At 36.4% G+C, this 23408-nt stretch overlaps 1 protein-coding gene across 4 annotated transcripts in view; it reads left to right on the forward strand.

Moving 5' to 3' along the window:
• Positions 1–23408, forward strand: part of FBXL17 (F-box and leucine rich repeat protein 17) — a 281652-nt gene that overhangs the window by 92372 nt on the left and 165872 nt on the right. The window lies entirely within an intron of this gene.

A 23408-nucleotide genomic window follows, 5' to 3' on the forward strand; every position in this document is an offset into this window, starting at 1 on the left:
GTTCTAAAAATACTACAGTTCAGCTGTGAAAACAGGAAGTATGATTGAACTTTTATTGTAACTCCTTTTAGCCTTTAAGACTGTTTCTTGATTTTTGTAGGTTTAGGTCAGACCCTTAATGCAACTTCACAGGTTTTGGAAGAACTTAGTTGCCTCAGATCTTTCTGTCTGTAGGGTCTTATTTTCATATGCAGAATAAGGCTACTGTAATGGAAAATTTTAAAGTAAGTCAGAAAAAATAATAATAAGAAAAATGTAAATTTAAGACAGGCACTTTACAGGTTTTAATTAAAGTGCTTAGAAATAGTATACCTTTTCTGCATGAAAGTTTTGAGCAGGACAGTCTGCTAAGTATGATCCAAAATGACGCCAAAGTATTCTTGAAATTACTAGAATTACTAGAATAAGAAATACATCTTTTAAGTAAATGCATATAACTCTCAAACATCATATTGAATATAGTTAAATTATGAAGCTTAAAAAGAAAAGGAAACCCTTTCCAGCAATGACAGATAGCCTGCTATTGTATGTAAACTTTTAGATCATTGACTTTTGTCTCTGTAGTTCTCTGCATTTTGTCTCTATTTCTAATTATACCTGTCAGTACTTTTTCAACATACAACTGATAACTAAAACTTGACTACAAATTTAAGTTTGGTTATTTCAATTAGCTTCTAGCTAAAAAAGCAAAGAGAGAATTTAGAAAATAGGGCCTTTGTTGAATCTTATTCATAGGCAGACATTTGGCAATTCAAGTATGTTTTTCTGTTTTACAAGTGAGATGAAGCTCCAAATACTAGTCTTAATTTTGCCTACTCCTCCTAAATGCTGAATTAAGAATTGCTGAAAACTATGTAAAAGGAACGTGATACAACCACTTGGGGTTTAATCAATGTAGACACTGGTTCAGCAGAGTATTATGAGCATACTCACTTTGAGGGTATGAGTGAGCCTTCAGATGTTCACAGGACTGTTTCAAGTGCTTACCTTGGGTAAAAAACCAAGTTGATTTAAAGTAAATTGGTTTGTTAATCATTTAAGGCAAGGCGAACTTTATCTTTTTTGTTGTTTTTATTTGATGGCTCCTAATCAAGAGGGGATGTCAGAGGAGATTTTGCATCTTCATACCCTTAAGTAAACCTTTTGCTTATTGTTGTTGCTAACACATAAGAGATAGTAGCAGTCTAATGTTTTACCTTATTCTTCGTTTCAAAACAGAGAGATCAGTTCTACCACCTCACCACCACACCTCCCACCCCCCATTATTGAGCCTGCTTACTTCTGAGATCCAACTACACAGGGATTCTATTCCAGAATTTTTTCAAACTTTACAGGACACTTTTTTGTTCTGTTTAGAATGGCTAAGGGTTGGTGGGGATTTTTTTTGTTTTTGTTGTTGTTGTTTTTTAAAGCCTTGGAAAACTGTTTCCCTCCATTCCTTTTTGCAAAGTCAAGGGAGAAAGAAAAAAAAGTTCTCAAAAAAATGGTATAGCTTAAAAAGGTATCTGTGATTTGTCTCTTAGCGGTAGTTGATTATTGGTATGTTTTAGAGCAGAAGTAAACCACTGGTTTTAAAACTTTGTTTTAGATTTCTTTATTGCTTCCAGGAATCCATAACAATTCTTCCATAAGGAAATCTGTGGCCCCAGAATATTTATAACATTCTCTTGCTTGTGACACAGTATTGGATCTAATGCTGTGATGGTTACAGTTCTTGCTAAGTAACTGAAAGTATCTGAATTACAGAGAACAAGATTCGTGCATGGCAGGCACTTACTAAGATTTTTTGGTGCTGTGATTCTTTTTCACGTGCAGTAATTAACAAGAACTATTATTTCTCTATTTTGATTAAAGCTATTTTTGTTTTTGAAAGTATGCAACTCAAAGGCTTATGTAGGGCAGTAAAAAATAATTTAATTTTACCTAAGGCAAAAGATATGTTCAGTGTGTTCAGTTGAGATACTCTTGACATTATTTTTAAAACGAAAGAAAACTCGGTCTCTTATAATGACTTGTAAAAAAAGGCTTTAAAAGTTGCGAGTTAAGCAAGATCAAAAAAAGACCTATTAAAGTAATCTAGCATAATGATTTCTTCTCAAAGAATTACAGCTCCCTCAAAAGCTTCATATACTATTTGTCATGTTGGTTAAATATGTTATAGAAACAGTCCTACTAGTTCTGTAAAATGGGAACAAAACCAAACTTGCAAATTCTTTTAGGATGCATCATGAGTAGATTATCTCAGGTCTTTGCAATTGGAAAGGAGTAAAAGTGAGTTCTCTGTACATGGTGGTGTGAATAATATATCCTAAGGCTTGATTTGAATAACCTTATGACCTTGAAGTTGTCTTAATGGTCACTGCATTTGCTCTTTTGACTTTTAATTGATACAATAAAAATACTGACATGTAGAAATAAATCTCACGGAGGATTGAGGAAAATGTAGTATGACATACTGGCAGTTTTCAGGGATGTGTGATTTTTCTAATAGTTCGAGGGATGTCTGCCATGTAGTATATCCATAAATGACCAAGGAGCAAGCAGCAAGTAATCTAACATTATTTTTTTTGTGGATCTTATCTCTGTGGGCCTTGAGTTGCAATTCACTTTGATTTCTGTATTACATAATTTACCTATAGGTAGACATTTAAGAGCTGTGCAGTGACAGTCAAGTCTTTAGAGTATTTCTGCTTCCATAAGTCATCCTTCATACTAAAACACTCCCTTAGAAATATTTGTATAGGATTGAGGATGTTTGCTAGCCCCTATTGTATCTGTGGTTCTTCTAATAAACATCATGGCATATGTACTACTGCAGATAAGGTAAGGGACTTTACCTAGTGCTACAGTGATATTTTTTTGGTGCTATAGCACTGCCAGTCATCTGCGGTAAGGTTCCACCTGCATAACAAAATTAATGGTTGGTTTTGAAGCCACAGGACAATAATTTCCCAGCCATTTGAGAACATTGGTCCTTCTGTAGGTAGTGCCATGTGTTCTTGTAGTAATTGTCAAGAGAGCTGTATTTTTCACGTAAATTATCGCACACTGATTGTAGGTGACTTTGTTAGCAGGTGCTGAGATTTGCAGAGCACCTGGAGGTTGTTGAGAGTAAGATGTGTTTTGTGACTTGGAGGCAGATAAGCAGTATCTGCATGGCACAGTGAATCAGCAAGGAATGTAGGTTGATGACCTTCTAGTAGTATCACTGCCATCAGACTTCTGATTAGTGATGTGGGACAAGGTAAGCCTTACGTGTTCCTCCTTGAGCTTTCGGCACAGGTGGGAAGCCTGGATTTGGTCTAATTATACAAGTTCTGAGAAAACTGCTGTCCTTCTGTAGTGCTTTCATGAAATACTGCTTTGGATAAAAGAGTACATGGTGTAACGGGACAGTCTCCCCATACTGTAATGATTAAGACTTGGTGAGGATTCTGGTTGGAGTCCAGGATTTGGAAATACAGACTTTTTGACAAGGGTAGTAGTCAGGAAGTCAAGATATGGAAGACATTCAGAGGAACTATGGTTGGAAGCCAGACCATAAGCCTGAAAACCAAAATGTTTACAGCAGCACAGGAGAAAGGAGCATTTTCTCCTTTGAAAGAGGCTTCATCTGCTTTGTTCTACTGGGCCACTAATGCAGCATTGTTTTCTCAGGACTGGGTATCATACTTGTTGGCATAGAGCATATGGGGGTTTCTATGTTGTTACTTAGCACAGTAAATTGTTAATGTGGTCTTCCATACGCTTTATAAGTGTTTAAAAAAATCTGTGTTGACTGCCTACCATGACTTCATGTGAAGCCATGTAATCTGCCTTGGGAGCATCTGCTATGATCTGGATGTGTTGTGGGTAGATGATACAATGCTGAAGATAGTCTCAGCACGTGATGAGTTTACTGTGTTTAGCCCCAGAACTGCTGGTGTATGTGAATGGCCCAACATTTCATGAGCAGATGTAAGCATCAAAATAGTAGCTCAATTCTTAGAATATATTATTAATAAAATGCAGGATTAGTGAATGCTAGAATTATTTTCAAGAAATGTAATAAAATGAATCTTATCTTCCTGAAAGTGTAAGCCTCTTCATACTTGATGTGGAAATTATTTTAATAAAATGACTTCTAAAATAAAAATGTATAAAGCTTTCAGCTTGCATATATTTTTGCCCAGGCAAAGATGTTCATTTTATCTGTGGTGCCTACAAATGCTAATAGAGTATCTTAGTATTCATCACTTTTAATCTGACTGAGGTGGAAATGTACTTCAGGAGCACTGATACTTATTCCTGTCGTTTTGTATAATCTGATTTTGGGGGTAAAGTAGAGCCTTCCAGAAAAGTAACTGTATTTTTATATGTTATTAGTCATGAACCATTCTAGGTGAATACCAACATTTCTTAATTTTAATTTAATTTCATCTTTTCAGTGTTATCTGAAAGATGATCTCCTTTGAGTTCTCTGCATATTTATCAGGTGTTTAGTCAGCTACATTAAAAACTTGAACTCAGTAAAAAGTTACATAATGTCACACAAATTAATTTTACTTTTAAAATTACTTATTCTTTTGAATGTCTTTTTAATGAAATTTGTAAGAAAATTGGCTTCACCCTGCAGATGTGTTTTGTAAAATGATTTGAGGCTGACTGTCAGATTTTTTTTAATTTCAAAATACAGCATAGAAGTTGGACAAAGGAAGATAATTGGCATGCTTTGGTGAATTATCAACTTTAAATTCTGGGTCGTCATTTCTTTTTTTTAAATGTTTATGAAATAATCCAGAGTGGTGGGTTAATGTTGGTGGGCTGCCAGATGCCCACCAGCTGCTCAGTCACTTCTCTCGTCCCTTCTGTGTTTGTCCCCCCACCAATAGGACAGGAGGAGAAAGTAAGATGGAAAAGCTCGTGGGTCAAGATAAAGACAGGGAGATCACTCATCAATTACTGTATGGTCGAAAAAGACTTAACTTGGAGCAGATTAATTTATTGCCAATTAAAAATACAGTAGGATAGTGAGGAAAAAAGGGAAAAAATAAACCATCTTCCCTCACCCTCCCCTTCTTCCCAGGCTCAACTTCAGTACTTCATTCCCAGCTTGTTGACCACCTCCCCCTGAAGCCATGCAGGGCGGTAGGGAACAGGGACTGCAGTCAGTCCGTAAGACTTCATCTCTGCCACTCTATCCTCACACTATTCCTCTGCTCCAGTACGTCATCTTGCAGCATTTTAGGAGCAGGGAGGCTGCAGGGGGTGGCTTCTGTGAGAAAAAGCCAGAAAGTGCTCCTATGTCAGATACCCAGTTCCAGCTGGCTGCAAAACAGACCCACTGCTGGCCAAAGCTGAGGCAGGCAGCGATGTGGTAACATATTTACAAAGGGTAGAAGACGCTGCACAACAGAGGGGTGAGGGAAATGGACACCAATATCAGTGAAAAAGGAGGAGGTGCTCCAGGCACTGGAGCAGAGATCCTTCTGCAGCCTGTAGTGAAGACCATAGTGAGCCAGGCTGTCCTTCTGCAGCCCATGGAGGTCTATGATGGAGCAGATATCTGCCCGTGGGGGACCCCATGGTAGAGCAGGTAGATGTGCCCTGAAGGAAACTGTGACCTCATGGAGAGCTCGTGCTGGAGCAGGCTCCTGGCAGGAAACATTAGATTGGAACAGATCACTCTCATACTGTCTGCAAAGTTTTAACAATAATAAAAATAGAAAACGCGTTCTAATAATTAAGTGTAACAGTCCTTTCATTGAGGTTTTAGCCTGCTAATTCTACTTCTCTCTATGACTGGTATTAAAATAAGTAAGTTTTTAGGAGTCATTTTCCGGTGGAAATGGATGTTATCAAACAGTAAAACTTTAAAGCTATTATCATGATTTTCCACCCTTTTTATCTTTCTTAACATACTTGAAAAAGAGGGAAAATAGTCCACTGTTGTCACACTGCTGAAATGTATGATAAATGAAGCTTTGTAAATAGTGAAAATATGAGGAGGGTGATTAAGTCTGACAATTCTCATGTAAAATACTCGAGATGATTAATGTCTACTGTGATTAGTTATTAATGTAGTGCGAGGGACTTAGCATCAGCCTAAACACTTTTATGAGTTGTGGCATTAAAAAAAAAAATTGGAAGATAGGTATGCACTTGTTAAACCAAAGGAGAAATTTCTTAGGCTTGATTGCTAATAATTAAAAATGGCAGACATGACACAAATGTGGCTTGACTATTTTCTGTATGACGTTCCTTACAGAAATTAAGAAAGTGCAATGTTTCCTGAAGGCATGGAAATGACAGTGTGTTATAAATCGGAGTCCTTAGTGCATCATGAAAACGGAAAGGTTTTGCGTATATATAATTTCTGTACAGATAAAATCTATGCCGTGTTATATTTTGAAGTAGTATAAAAAATAAAAAATCCAACCTACTAATGCTCAGAAAAGATGTAGTCCTTATTGCAATTACCATTGCATTCTGAGGTTGCAACCTATAATTCACTGTGTAGTCAGAATAGACACTAGACACGGTACTTGAAAAAAAAGAGAGAAGAGATAGCTGTCGTAATGATTTACTGGTGTCGTAATGATTTACTGGTGTCGTAATGATTTACTGGTGTCGTAATGATTTACTGGTGTCGTAATGATTTACTGCACTGACTATATTGTTTAGAGACTGTCAGAGAATCCTTTAGAAATAGTATTTGAAGGGAGTATAACCGTGTTCTAAATTTGCTTTAGACTGTTCCTTGCTGCATGGGGTTAAGCTCAAAATTAAAATAATTTTGCAGGTTTTTGGTGGGATTTTTTGTGTGTAGGTGAGCATAAGACCTGTGTTATTGGTGGCATCTTGCCATCATATTAGCAGGAAATGTGTCAGCTGCTATACACTAATGGCCTTCAATCCTGATCAGATAACTCAGTGATCCCACCTTTTTCTCCTGTTGAAACCAAAGAAGGCTGGTATATGCTGAATTTTATATGAAGTTAAATGTAGTTATTTTGTGTGTTTAGATTCAAGATTAACCACTAAGTACTGAATTGTAAAGGAGATGAAAAATTTATGTACCTTTGAGAAGTCGTAGCAAGCTTGAAGAGGAAGGTGGTGATGAAATCAAAGTTGAGCTGACAGAATGTATGACTAGGTAGTTCTGGAATTAGCAGTAGTAATGTAATGAAGAAAATAAGAGTAACTTAAATTTAAAGTGATGATCATGGTGATGCCTATAGGGTAAAGTTCATGAACAAATGAGTGATGCAGAGAAGAAAAAACAGCAAACCCTTAACAGTGACATGTTTGGATTGGAGTCTCCCTGACTTCTGTGTATGCCCTGTGATTGTGATCTACTGGTTTTCAGAACTGTGGTGAAATGATCTGAGACTTCCTTCAATCTGTGCATCTCGTTTTTAATCTCATGGAGTGAGAAAGAAACTGGTATATACCACCTCTGTGTGCCACAAGGGAGCTGGGACTCAGCCAGCTTGTACAACTGACCATCAGAGGGTCAGAGTGTTTTCCAGGCCTCACAGTTCCAATACACACAGAGAAGGCAGGAAACAACCTGCCTGCTCACTAAATACAGCCTGAATTTCACTGGCAACCTTTTTTGTAACCTGTAGAGCGCTCTGTGGCATTATGCCACGTGTGGAGGACAGCGTCCGTTTCTGGGCTCACCAGTACAAGAAAGACATGGACATATTGCAAGGAGTCCCACAAAGGTGGTGAAGGGCCTGGAGCATCTCTCCTATGAGAAAAGGCTGAGAGAGCTGGGACTTCAGCCTGGAGAAGAGAAGGCTCAGGGGGACCTCACCAGTGTATATAAATACCTGCAGGGAGGGTGCAAAGACACAGCCAGGCTCTTTTCAGTGGTGCCCAGTGCCAGGGCCAGAGGCAATGGGCACCCAGGGAAACACTGGAGGTCCCCTCTGAACTTCAGGAAACACTTGTGCACTCTGAAGGGCACTGAGCACTGGCACAGGTTGTGTGAAGAAGCTATGGAGTGTCCCTCCTTGGAGACAAGGGCTCTGAGTGACCTTGGTTGAGCAGGAGGTTAGGCCAGACGGCCTCCAGAGGTCCCTGCCAACTTCATCTGTTCTGTGATTCTCGTACTAACACATGTTAGACAGTTTGTGTTGAATTATTCTGTTAAGAAAACTGGTGGTAGAATAAGTGAGCCTCACCATAGCAGTCATCTTCCTTGCTGGCTCCCAACTTTTTCAAGGCTTGTTGTGATGTGTTTGGACAGACAGTTATCTCCTAATTCTGGGAAATGAATTGGCCAAGCAGGACCTAAAGGAGGTCCCCAGGGAATATAAGACATATTATTAACATCACCATCATTGATGTTAGTGTTTACAGTGAAGAGTGAGAAAAATTTGGTTTCTGCTCTTATTCTTTCCATGTTCTCCCCCAGTACCAATTACCTCCTCTTACTTCTTTCCTTTTCCTCCCCCTCAGATTTCATCTAATAAGCATCTAATCTATGTAGCCAATGGCATTTAACAGGTGGTTGTGGACCTGTGGTAGCGGAGAGTTAGGAGCAATGACAAAAGTTGTGCACAGGAACAAGTTTGCCAGGTTGCAGTCTGTAGTATCCTAGTGTTGCAGCACCATCAGAATGTTCGTTTCCAAAGACAGATACTGTTTCCTGGATGTAATGTCATTCCTCCTCCCCTGCTCTGGCAACACTTTCCAACTTCTTAAAGAAAAAGAAGAAAAAGAAGGACTAGGGTCTTAGTGCCATCATCACTGTCTAATCTTAAGTACTTTTGGCTTTTACCAAAGAGGACAGCTAATGCAATCTTTATATAAGCTAAAAGATTACTGGGAAAGCAGTTTCTTTACAAATTCTCTCTTGTTTCTAAAGGTCTAGAGTTAAAATAAAACTAGTTTACAAGTCCTTAGTACTTTTTAGCTCAGATTTTTGTATTTTTCTCAGTAAGTTTAGAATAATTTTGAAGGTGGTTATTGCCATTCATATGATCAGTTAGTAGTTCTGATGGAAAGCCCATTTGCATTTCACTGTTTGGTTTTACACAAGGGAAGAGCCACCTTTGCTTTGCTGGGTCTGTTTAGTTCTTTACAGCAGTACTTCTGTTTCCATTGTGAAAAGAGGTGGTGTTACCTCTTCAGATGCTGCAGCTGGCTGGATTGATGAAGATCTGCCGGCTTGTCATTTTTGAAGGCTTTTTTTCTAAATCTTTGATGAAACATATGTATCCTTAATCAAGGAAAAGTTCTCCTAATAAATAGAAAGTATCTTTGGGGTAACAGCACTGCCAATAATGTTTTCATAGCTTCTTTCTTAAGTTTTCCACAGTCAGAGAGAAAGCAATACAATAAAATATTAACCTACTTGTAAAACTGTTTAAATTGTATGGCTGGTAAGATAGATTTCTCTTTTGTTTGACTTTAGAACCAGAGTCTTCACAAGTAGAAATGACAACTCATTAATAATTAATACTGTAACTCCATTCCTAGAAAATGAGCTAGTGTACTTTTAAATGAACATTCTATTGAAGTCAGTGAAACAAGAGCCATACATGATATGTCTGACATATAAAAAGTGTGTTAAAATACACCTTACACTTGTTATCTGAGGTTAGTGAAATTCAACTTTTGGAACATTTTCTGATATATTTTGGTATTTTCTGATATATTTTGTGGTATTTTTTTTAATTTTATTTATCATCAGTTATTTTCTTTCAAAATGCATACATTTTAAAGTTTATGCTTTTGTTTCCTTGTTGTATTTCATATTTTTATTGTATGCAGATGTGCACATATAGATACAGTGTGTATGTAACAAAAAGCTTTGAATGTAATGTGCTATGTTTTCTGGGTGGATGAAAAGAGATTTTTGCATTTGTGTCAGCATGCTAGTGTTGAATGAATGAATGCTGCCTATTTAGAAAAGTCTACATCTGGATAAGAGTTACATCTAGGTAAGTTTGTAAATCTGAGTTACTCTAATTTGTTCACTTCAGTAATAACATACCAGACAGCAGTATTTTTTTAGTTGAAGCCACACCATGTTCCAGTTTCAGACTTTACCAAGAGTTAGGTGTAAACCCTTTGTGCCAAAACCTGGGGTTGGATGCAGGAACTAAAAACCCGGGTTGCAAGAAAGAAACAGGTTTGCAAACCTTGCCCAGTGCAGAATAGAACAGAAGCGAAAAGCTAATTTTGGTTGTCCACCTACTGTTAAACAATTTCTAAACAATGTGAATTTGTTTACAAAACCGAATTTTGAACTCAAGCATGTGTACAGTGGGTTATCTGTTAATTGTTCTGCTCTTTGATTCTTTCCTGGCTAAACTTTATTAACAGTTACACAGTACTGCCAATGGATAATGCTAAGCTCCTTGAAAGGCCCTTTCAACACTACTGAAGTTGCAGTTTACTTCTATCCAGAAAATCAAGCATAAGTTGATTTTAAAAGGGAAAAAAAAAATTCTGTATTGGAAGAATACTGAGACAAATTTGATTTTCACAATAACATGAGACAAAAGGCCTTTTATCGCTCTCAGTTTATTGAACACTGGGTATATAATATAAAATGCATTCATTCAGACATATTTCCAGCATGATTATTAATCATATGTTGATTGACCTGGGATGTAATAAACTTAATTTTTTATGGGTTTGATTGCAGTGTCTGAGAAGATATCTGTTTAGATAATTCAGAGTAAAAAGCACTCTTGAAGTATTTATTTCCTTGCTAGAATATCTTCAGGTAAATTTTACTCGCAAAGTCCAGATATCATTCAATTGTAGAAGTTGCTTTTCCATGCTGATCTTGGCAGCTATGTATCAACAAGGCATAACAATAAGCTTCTTAGACTGAACAATGTATAAAATGGCACTAAGCAACGCATGTCAGACGGCATTCAAATATTCATGCAGTCTTTTCAGATATTGAAAGTATTTCCCACTGTGAATAAAGTACTTAAAGCACAATGTCTTACGTTCAGAATTTTATAGCTCTGCTGTTCACAATCTCTGTATTTCTTTTGGCCAATGGTTTCAGTGGTTTCTTTTTCTACAAATGTATATGCAGTGGTTCTGAAGTGATCCTTTAAATTCTGACATATGTTGGCTATATTGAGACAGTACTTTTCCTCACTATTTGATATAGGCTAGATATTTTGTTATACTTGCATATTAAAAACTGTAGAAAAAATAAAAATATGAAATATTTGGTAAAAATTCAGATGATTAATAGTGTATTTTGACTATACTTGTGTTTACTGATAATATGCTCTAATTCATTGAAAATAATTTATATAGATAATGTGAATCTGTAGTCATTTAAACTCTTCTTGTATAAACACATGTAAATTCAATTTCTGTGTTCTAACAATGTTTCAAACTTTTAGCTAATAGAACAGTAATGTAATTGATCATTTAGACTTTAAAGAAAGCATTTTTCTAATCTGTATTGCAAATTGTTGCCCCATTTCTACTTTCAGACATATCAATTAAATATTGGCCAGCTGAATTTGGCTGAGAAAGTTTGTGCCACCCTTTAGCATTTCAGCAGGGGAAAAATAAAAAGTCTGTGCACAAGCTTTCATCCATTAGTTGTCTTCTGGCCTGAGAGACTGTGGCAGGAATTTACAATTATATTAGACTCCCCTGGGGCAAACAAACAAGAAGGAAAATACATTCTATGCAGCATAGTTGTGCTCAGTGGTCTCCATTTGGGCTCTTTTCCTGCCTGTTTCTGGTCTCTTTGTTGATGACTGTAGCAGCAGAATTGCCAAGAGTTGTTGTAGCTTGGAGCTGAATGTAATGGACGTTTCTAATTTTACATAATTGCAAATCTAGCTCAGAAATTCCAAGTTACCTTCAACCTTCATTTCATTGTTGAACCACAAAAATTTGTTTTATTTCAGTACTCTAGACTTTCCAGGGAAAAATAAATATTTTTTTAAAATCTAGCATTCCGAATTCGAAAGAGAATTGAAATACAACTGAAAACTAGATTTTCTAGTAATATCTCACTCTGTCAAACATTACTTAAAAACTAAGGCTCTTGCCTTAGATGCATCTCAAACTTCAAATCATCGCATTTGCAATTATCAATTAATCATTTTGACAAACCATATTTTATGATATTTTTCGCAGCTCACTGAACTGCAGTCTACATGAATTGCATTTAAAGACTAATGGAGAAGTATTCTTTAGACAACTCATCAGAATAACCTTTTCTGTACTCCCCCTTCTTTCCTGTAATGCTGAACAGTTTTCTTAAACGTGTTCTAACCAATGTGTGTTTGCAAAAATGTGTCCAGATTAGCCCTGATCTAGATGGTAATATATTAATATATCTATGAATCTGAATAGCTGTGAGCTTTATGAAACAAATAAGGTGAAGCAACGTGAAAACTGTAATTATTTTTAAAAAGCAGTACAAAAGTTAGTTTGAATTTTCACTGTTATAGCCATTTTTTTGTATTGGCTGCAAAAATGGAAACTACCGTGTTAGAAATAATAACAGGTGCCATTTTTTTTTCTTTAGATTTTGCCTTAGTCTCTGATCCTTTCATTTACATGCTTATTCAAACATTAATTATTGTTTATTTAATTTTTAATGGCTTCAATTCAGATTTGGTTGTTTACACATCTTACTGTTACAGAATTTAGCCTTCAAGATCTCTGCGTTTGTCCTGAATTTCTGTGAATTTTTTCCATTTGTATAAATAACATACTGTATAGCCTTTTTGTTGTTTTTTTGGTGCATAGATGTCTCATGGAAGAGATGATTAGTATGTTTATAAAGCATTATTCAAAATGTAGCTGAACAATGGACTTCTTCCTAGTACATTAGGACTTTTCAACCAAGCAACCGTGCTTGAAACAGTAATTATATCAGGAATTAAACCATGTTGTATTGGAGATAGAAAGCATTTTTATTTTTAAGAACATGAAACTCTGATCTAGAGATCACAGAGTAGCTATGGCTACTTGGCTGGACCAGAAGACAGTGACAGTGCTCCCACAGCTGGGAACAGTTTGAAGGCTAGAGTTGCACCTTGGCAGGAGCCATGATCTGTGGGAAAGAACTGGGATGAGCTTTAGGTGACTTGGCTGCCCCCAAACCCTCTGAATGTTATAGATTACAGTGGCATTATCTGATACTACTCTATTAGTTTCATCTCTGGGCAATTTTTTGCTCTCTGGTACTTGGCTTTTTCAGGCTATCTTCATGCACTGTCCAGGTGCTCCCAGCAATTTTGCTTAATTGTCCTTTAAAAATACTTCACTTACCAGTATTCACCATTTCCAGTTTATCTGGATATAACCCTTTGTTTGTCTTCATTGTTTTCTTTATTGTTAGTATTTTGAGTAAAGCCTGTATCTCCTGTTTGTGCAGGATTAGAGTCTTCAGCCCAGTCTTCATGGTGTCAAGACAACACTCCAGCCGTATGTCCTAGCTTGTAAGGGATGAGAAAGCAGGCTGCTGTGCCTCTGGGTCTTACTAAATCTGGCCTTGCAGTCAGAAGCTGATTCCAGACCCTGCATGCTACTGGTGGGCACTAGATGAGCAAAATCGGTGTTGTACTGTACTTCACTGGCAGTTTAGGTGATGATTTTCAAGCAAACTGCAGTCCCTAGGTCCTAACCTGAGACAAGCACTCAAAAATGAGCAGCTAAAATATGTCACTGAATCTTCAGTTTAATTATTTACTCACACTTCTCTTTCAACCTTCATTTTACATGGATCGTTTGAGTATTCAAAGGGTAAAATACAGTATTGTAGAACAAAGTAAAGCGTCTCTTTCTGAGACTGCAAATTATGCTCGTCATTTTGTCAGGAGAGCAGGACTTATAAGCACACCCCCTTCTTGGTACACTGCCTGTCACTATTAGTCTTTTTTTGGCAAATGCCTTGAAAATAATGGTATTAAATAGACACTTGCATCAAAGTAACTTTTGTTATAGGAAGTCATACAGTTCTGTAAAGATTCATATATATTGTTCAATTGCATCTTAAAAGGCCTACAGGAAAAGCAAATAGTTCATTTTTTTAGGTATTTTGAATGGGCAGCAGCTCTCCGTTTACAATACCTTAAAATCCACTGGTGGTATAGTTTAGATGAGTAACCCAGATATGTTCAAGTTAAAAGAAAACACCATTTGAATAGTAAAAAAAATAGTAAAAAAACTTGAAAATGTCTAAAGGCAAGAGCTGCACAAAAATCCCTCCACTTCTGGAAACAGTAAATATTTCAACAAATACAAGGCTAATTACTCTTACAAAATACTTTAAGGATGTGAGACTTGCATGTGATTTAAACCATTATTTTTACTCACATTGTGTAAGTACAAATTATGTTTTACAATTTTTATCATAAAGGCTTCATTATCTAATGTAATATGTTAATGTTTCCTGAAATGTTTAATGGTACTTTTTTGCATTAAGATATGAAATACTCTAACATCCATATACATAAATACATGTACATGCCTGCATATTATGCAGAATTTGTTCAGAAACTTCAAAGTGAATTTCTGTACAGAATTTTCCGTAAAGAATATATATTTGAACATAGGAGAAGTTTTACTGATAAATGTACAGTATCGAGACTTTTAAAGTCATACGTCAAGATCTAATAGTATTCTAGAAATATTAGATTAAAGCTAATAATATTACATCATTAAATCTGTTTTATGAACTTATTCTCATGTTCATATGATTTCCCCAAGCTCATTGTAACATCACATTTAAAAACAAGATTAAAATCTTAACACACGTTCTACAAGATATTAATTTTGCTGGTTTTCCACATGTACGTTGCTAGTAGCTGTCCATGTCTGTCTTGTGAAATAATCCCTTCCTAAAATAGGATGCTCTATAATTTCCTGTTAACAATGAAGAGTATTTTGATTAATGATGTAGCAGAAAGATCAGCACATACTATTCTTTTGTCATCTCACCTTTGACATCACACAGTAAGTATGTGCAGAAGAGATGTAAAATCCAGCTGTTAGGAATAGCTAAACCTTCTTGACATCCGCAGGTGGTTTAGACTGTGTCTATGTAAAACTAGGTGCTCATTTTATTACTTGAAAAACATGGCCTCTAAGTGAGCCAAAGGATAAGTGAAAGGGTGAATTGTCAGGAAAAAACTTTTATTATGGTATTAGTAAAGGACACAAATGTTCTATTTAGGACACAGTATTTGGAGATCGGATGATGTAGAGTATTTCTTAACATAGTTTTCACTTTTCATTATAGTATAGGATTTAAGAATTTTTTTCATCCCAGTTTTCACTCATGAATGCAAGTCTAAAATGCTATTCTGCTGTAACATCAGCACGAGAAGGTGATTGAGAATCCCATACTTTCGCTTTTTATTTAGTATGTGTGGGAAACAATAGAGGTGATGATTTGTCTAATTGCTCTACTGTAGTTGCAGTTACAGAGAAAAGGTCAATCTAGTCATTGCCAATTAAACTATGAAAGAAAACACATTTATAGCCCTGAATAACCATTATGCCAATTTTATGCTGTTCATCAGTGTATAACACATTTGCTAGGATATATAAATCTTATCTTTCTTCGTATTGCGGCAGACTTGCTCTATTACAAGCACTTTGTGCTGCCGAGTAGAGATAATCTTAAGTATTGTCTGTTATTTGCACATACTTTCATTGCCATGTGTGGTTTGTGCCCAGGAAAACCTGGCTGCCTTAATGAATAGCGATGGATGTGCCAGATTACAATTTGACCCTTCTGTTTTCACATAGTTAAGACACGATGTGCGACAGGACAAAATCTCTGGCTTGTAGCTGCTATAGTTGTGTTGGCATCAAGTTTAACAAATGAATTGGGGAAACTTGCTAAAATTGCACATATTCTGTTTTACATATCCTTCCTGCCCTTTGGGAAAGTTTAATATCTCCTGTGGGTACTATTATAGGGAGTACTTCTTTTGTAAGGGCTTTGTATACTATGTTTACTCTATAGTGATAGGAGACGAGATAATGAGCAAGTACGAGAAAGTAAATCAACAATGCTGATACAATATTAAGTGAAACTTCAGCCCTTGTGGTTGGCCAGTAGTTATTTTGTCTTTTTGTCTTACACTCTAGTATGATTAACAAAGTGACTCTTTTATGATGTGTTACCTCTCTTTTTCACTTTGCTGGTTTGCTCATGGGAAGTTATATCGCCTAGGAGCATATTCAGGAATAATGAACAAACGCCCTTGTTGTTGTCTGCTGCTTTGCACTGCAAGCAATCCTGTGGCTGCATTTTGGACTATTATCTGCAGCAGCAATACCATGTCCACATGTCCATCATATTGGTCTGGTTGGCTACCGCAGCCACCTCTGACTCACTTAGTCAAGTTTAGCTGTATATGCCTGGACAACATAAAATGAGTTTGCAGTATTCTGCAGGTTTAGGGAGCAATTAGTCTTTTTTTTTTTTTTTTCCTCTTTTTTTTTTGTTTGTTTTTGTTTTAATCTGTTGTTGCTCTGCCAGATCAAGTTTAGATCAGCCCTCATAATCAGTCTTCTGATCATAGTGGTGCAGACTGACACTTTTGGGTATGGAAGAGCTTGGCACAACCATTGGAATAATGGGAGATAGTCTTTGTGAGTTCCAGTTCCATTAGAGCAAAATTTGTCATTAAAATAGGGGAGCCTGGTAAGAAAAAGTTCTGGTTTCCAGCAGTACAGTATTTTCCAGTATTGTCTATCTCTTATGCAGCTTTTAGGAATATTTTTTATTCAGGTGGAGGTGAAAAACATGGTTTCTTGCTCATAGCTGCCAAATAACTTTTTTCTGAGTCTACTCATTGAGGATGTAGTAGAGTAGGAACAGTAACATGGAACTATTTCTTACTTACATACTAAAATATGCACAATAATCTAATAAAATTTTTTTGCCCTGTTAAAGGGAATGAGCAGTTTTATAGAAACACTCTTATTGTCTTTAAGTCATTATTTTAGCTTCTTATAACTGCATGCTGTCTTCCTCACCTGCTATCACATTTTGTAGATAAAAATTATTAAATAATAAACCTTATAAAGTCTTACAGCTTCTTAGAACTGAAGACACTGTCTTCCTTACCTGCTGTCAGACAAAAATTAAATTAGAAACCTTTCAAAGGCTTATGTTATTGCATGAGGAGATCAGATGTATGCAGTATTTTGAAATTTAAAGGATTAAGTGGTAAATTAACTAGTCTGTTTCTCCCCTCTGTGGCAGGTGTTTTCTCTGTGTGTGTGTGTGACTTTGTGTAAAGATAGTCTTTTATACACCATTAAGGGAATATTTTGCAGGTTACTCAGGAGCACAAACAACCAGTAATACAGTACTCTCTAAATGAGAGTGTGGGAGAGAAAAACAACCAACCAGCTCTTGATTAAGAATAAAATATTAAATATGTAAATAGTAAATTTAATTCAAAAATAAACAGTGAAAGTTATTGACTGCTTTGTGAAATCTGTCTGAATGCAGGAACAGCATTCAGTAATGCAGAGTAAGTTCTGTATCAATTTCACCTTGTTAAATAAAGCAGAGACTCATGTGATGCAAATACAAGCTTACGTTTGTTAGAAGACCTATTTTTTTCCTGCTTACAAAGACTTTGAGACCTCCTTAACCTTTGTATTGAACTTGCATAATCTGAAATGGTTACAGAGTTACAGCAAATGACTAGATTATCATTTATTCAAGTACTTGAACTGGTAACAAAATGTATTTTTAATGCATAGTAATGTTAAATATTGAAATACTTCAGCTAATTTTGATGTAGTACATATCAAAAAAGACAGCAGTATGTTAACGAAGACACTGTGTTTTCTGCTTTCATTTCTTTCCCTGCTCTTTCATTCTTGATCCTCTCCAAGATACATACACAAAACAGATGTCAGTTATCAGTATAATTTAAGTACACTCCTGACAGCCATATTAATTGTGCGTTATGTTTCTACATGTTGTCTTGAAAATATGTTTTGTACTAAGAAATTGTTGAGGCCATTTTTTATCCAAAAAAAGTTTCAAGGACTCTCAGTGTATGGTATCATCTTATCTGTAAATTGTGTTCTTATTTAAATAATCAGCAAGGAATAAATTAATTTTAAGGGAAATCTTCAGAAATGGAAGAGCACTAAAAGTTTCATAAAATTGGAGATATTTCAAAGGAGTTGCACCAAACTGAATAGGTTGTTGAGGGGCAGGCTGACAGAAATGAGAACCAAGTCAGTGGAAACAGAAAAAATGTCTTTTAAAGATTGAAAGTTACAATCGAGGTTAAGGTTGGTACTGAAGTTGGTATTGGTTTTCTTTGTGAAGGGTTCAGCAGAGGAACGTGAAGTGATACAGCAATCTGTGGTTAAGTATTTGTACTTTTGAAGTTCTCATTTCTTGCCTTCAATGGAAATCACTCAAGGTATGAAAAAATGAAAAAAACCCAGATGTCTGCACTGTTGGAACATAGCCAAAAAAATGAGTTTTTCTCCAAATAAGCCAATTATTAATCCACATGCCTGGAAATAACCTAAGAGAAAAGCTGAATCTTCCATCATACCTCCAAAGTGATTGTCACTGTGTCAGATCACAGGTTGTTTCTGTAACAACACCTAATAGAGCTGTATGTGTCAAACTGGAACATTGAATTAAAATTAACAAAACAAGCAATCCATAAATTGACTTAATCTCTCAATTATGGTTTTAAGATAAAGTTGTTTTGTTTACATATGATAAGTACATGGGAAATATGAACATAGGAAGTATACTGCTGAAAGATGGTTTGCTTTTGGGCTGCATTCTCTAGCAATGTGATGGAGATATTCATGGAGGCATTCATAGCAGTGCAGGTATCCAAAATACCTAGAAGGCAAAACATGAATTACCAATGCGCCATGTTTATAAAGGGGGTCTAGAACAGTAACAAAAAGCAGAGACATAGACAGCTGCTTACAGCTGGTCCCAGAAGAACAGGAACTGTGAGCTAGCTGAATTTTTTTATCCAGGTGTGTAGACTGGCATAATTCAAAAGAACACCTGTGACAGAATGGCTGTGCAGCTGCTGTTTCTTGTGAAGTATTTGGCCATATGTCACCTGACTGCCTGCAAGTCCTACAAGGCCCTCCATAGGTTCTTGGGCAACCTTACCTTGGTATGTTTGGTTAGAGCAGGCTTTAGGGTTATTTCAGCATCCGATTTGTTGTGTTTTGAACCAATACTTTTACCACACAGTGCATTTTTCATCACTTTATTTTCAGAGTTCATGGGGAAGTCTTCTTGAAAGGTTAAATCAGCCTTAGATGGACTATAATCTTCCGTGCTTCCGTGCTCTATGTACCCCTGCATAGCATCCTTTTTTGGTTGTGTTTATGGCTTTTTTGATTATTTTTTTTTTAATTGGTTGAAATGGTGAGATCTAATAGAACTGGTGTTACAGGTGCTGTGCCTCAGGATTGCTGGTATTGTGGGTGTGAAGTAGGAGTTGAGTGAGAGTTGAGTGGGAGACTCATGAGACTAGAGTCTTCTGCTTATTTCCCAAAAGAAAGAATAAACTGATAGTATGTGGGGCTAGACATTATGTCTAGATGTATTTGTTTTAATTTAGGTTTTTCATCCTATGTCTGTTATCATCTAGTTAGTCAACATTCTGGCAGATATATCTGAGTACTTTCAGCAGAAAAGGATAGAACAACAGGTTTTAGAGAGAAGAATTGTGCCAGGGTTTGGAGGTGCTGTGACCTTTCCACTTCTCTGTTGTATGGAAAACAAAGGCCAAGGTGGAAACTCTTTAACTATTATTTCATAATCTTTGAAAGGTCATAATATGTAGGTATTTGTTGTTTGGGGACTTTTGATAGACCTTGTAAAATGATCTTCTATTACTTACTAGTGTATTTCCAAGGATCTACAAAGAAGTAGAGCCTGGACACTTGCATTTCCTTCAGCTCTTGGTACACTGAACAAGGTACTAAACTTCTGGGAGGGGTCAGTGGATTGAGACACTGAAGTTAACAAGATGAAGCAGTGTTGTGTATGATAGTAGTTCACTTTTGACCCACACTTTCTGCTGAATTGTATTCATTGATTAATGTGTGCTTAAAAGTTTTTAAAGAGTAGTTGAAACTTAAAAGTTTCGAACTAGTTTGACTTTAAATGGCAGATATCTCAGGAGGAGAGGTTTTATTTTTAACATTGTTCTATATTGTAAGCAGGATAAACTTTATACTTAAGGAAGAGAGCATTATGTATTTGCATAGGAGATGGATTAAAAAAAAAAAAGAAATGCTGAGACATTTTGGGAAACTAGTACAGTCCTGTGAATATGGTATCAGTTCAGTGCTATTACAGGCTTTACTGTACCGTCTTTTTTTAGCTTAACTCATTTAAACACTCGATGACTCAATTTCTTCCTTTATAAAATAAGATGGGGAAATGATCTTTTTAAGGACTACTAATTAAAAGATCACAAATATTTATTGTTCATTTACAAAGCACAGCTAAAGTGGATAGAGATCATTCATTGTAAAAATTGGGAATTGAGTTTAAGAAAAGCAGAAATGGCTATATATCAATATCTAATAATTTGACTGTCTTAAGATTTAATATGATACATCAGATCTGTAGTATTTGTAGCTCTGCAGGATTCTTTTCATATGTTGAAAAAAGACTAAATTAAGTAAAGTGTAGTATCATTTATTTATAAAGACAGCGTTTTATAGATCAGAGATTTACTGTATTCATTTTTCACTTGTGCTGTGCTTCCCAAAAGAAGAACTAAGTATCTGTTAAATGCGTGCAGAAAGAGATCAGAATGTGTCACTTGCTGCTGTAGTACTGGGAGTTCTCTAATGCTTATCAAAAGCTGAGATTTGTAACTGTGGTATTCCCTTGCAAGGGACGTAACACATGATTGCTTGGGAAGCCTCTTCTTCCTGGGCAGCCTTGTCACATTTGTTTCTTTCTCAAGCAACAGAATAGGGACTATGAAATACCTATTTATTCATAAATTTGAAGACTAGTCTAGCTCATACTTATAAATCCAATTTTTATATCCTTCAGAATGAAGATAATATCATCGTTCTTTTACTTTAGAATGTTACTCTTATTTTTTCCATGCATTTTGCTTTCTTAATTGGAACCGAGGCTGGCATCATATATTGAAAGAGATTGGTAAGAGATCAACAGTCATTCATTATTTGGATGTGTATCTTGTAGGTGTATATTAAATTAGAGCTGGTAAGATCTGTGGATGATGCAGAAGGAGGGAAGTAGTAAATAAAAATGAACACAAACTGTTGATGCCAAGCCATCTAGATTATTTTAGTCAACTGAGTGCATGTTGGGAATGCATTTCAATATAGCCATATACAAAATTTTATGTTGGGAAACACAGAATGCAGAATATACTTACACAATGAGGAAAGAGTTACATCTTTGAGAGCAGTGGTTCTGAAACAGATTTAGGGATTATAAAGAGTAAAGTGAACTCAAGCTACTATCTAATGTGACAAAACAGCATTTGTTGAAAGGGGCTAGCATGAAGGAGCTTGTTTCATCTTTGCATGTACCCTTAAAAAGGATAATGTGACAATATGACAAACAGTTCCCATATTATTATTTTTTTAAATAAAAAGATACGGTCTTCTAACATTTCAGAAAGATTCAAAGGCAATTCACTTAAAAACAGGTGTAGAAGGGTTTTGAGATAACAGTGAAATTTTGAAATCTGTAAGTAGGTATTGAAAGAACTTGTATTTGGAAATAGACATTTAAATCTGAAATGAAGCAGATTTTAAATATTAATTATATCTTAGAACGAATTAGAAAGTGATTACTGTGTTGGTTGTTTGGTGGTGGGGTTGGTTTTTTTTTTCATTTTCAGACTGTAACTGTCTTAAATTTTCCTAAACCACTGGCTTACTAGTATAAGATATAATTAGACTACGATCATTCAGCCTGGACCTCAGGAGGCCTGTCTTCCAACCTGCTCACAGCAGGACCGGCTGTGAGATTAGACCAGGAGAGACAGGTATCAAAGTCTTTAAGGACAGGGTCTGCACAGCCTCTCTGGTCAACCTCTGTGACTGCCTGACTGTCTCCATGGGGAAAAAGTCTGAAGTAGACACCCAGTTCGGAGCCATGGTTTCAGTTTACACAGGTTTTTCTCATTCTCCCAGCATACATTCCTATTAAGAGCCTTGCTCTGTCCTGTTGGTGACCTTGTAGGTACAGGAAAGCTGCTTTATGTCCCCCCCCAAACCATCTTTCCTCCAGGCTGAAAATGCCCCCCTCTCTCAGCCTGTCCTTGCAGGGCCTGTGCTCCAACCGCAGACCATAGTGGGGGGGTACAGTCAGCCTTTGCGGCCAGGGTGCACCGCTGGCGCATGTTCATTCTGCTTTCTGCCAAGACCCCAAGTCCTTTTATGCAGAACTGCTTCCCACCCTGTCAGTCTACAGTCCGTACCATTGCAAGGGGTCCTTCTTCTCACAGACAAGTGCAGATGAAGATAGTTAATAAATTTCAAATTGATCTACTGTAGTTATTTCGTCGCTATACACTCTGCTGATGTTTAAAAACCTTGAGAAACAGGAATTGTTCTGTAGGATCTTTGTGACATAAATGCTTTAGGATTGGTGGCCATTTGTATCAGGGGTTTGGTAGCTGCACAATGTATCATTGCTGACCTCTCTATCCTAAGATGAGCGTGTTGAACTTTGCTACAAATAGTAGCAACCAGTTCAGAAAGTTGTAATAGTGTCTTCTATTACAAGAAGGAATATTACAAGGAGGAAAGGAATGCCAATGGATTAACTGTTGCTACCGTGTGACAGAGCTCAAAGAGTGGGTGAATGCAGAATTGTTTAGATGTATGGAACAGAAAATTTCATTTTACTACTATCCCTGAAAAAATAGTTTTTCCATAGCTACCACAATGCACATTCTTAGCATTTTTGGAAGTATTTTATAAATAAAAGTACTGTACAAAACTCTTCTCTGGTTTTATCAGTAAATTCAAGTTAGTTTCTACCCATATTCAGGCTTTTTTAAATGTAGCATGGTGCCCTAGAACAGATGTCTGCAACTTCTCTAGGACTCTCATATGCCTGCCAAAATTGGGCAAGAATACATGTAAATTATTTTAATTCTCCTCGCATACTGTCTTTTCCCCCCCCCCCCCCCGTTTTCATGTAACTGAAAGCATGGCTATAGTTGGTATTATATAACCTACAGTAACCTTTAAAGTAGGTCTCATGTAATGTATGCTTTATGCAGTGATTAGCTTCATAAATTCTGGTTCACCGTACATCTCTGTAATTACTGTTAAAGCGTTAGGACATTAGCAGGACATTAAAAAGGCCATGCTGGGTTGTTTGGGTTTTTTTTCTTTACATATTGTGTAATGCTTCTGTAGTGTCTCAGAGAAAAATT

Source organism: Falco biarmicus, chromosome Z (assembly GCF_023638135.1).
Source record: "Falco biarmicus isolate bFalBia1 chromosome Z, bFalBia1.pri, whole genome shotgun sequence".
NCBI lineage: Eukaryota > Metazoa > Chordata > Aves > Falconiformes > Falconidae > Falco > Falco biarmicus.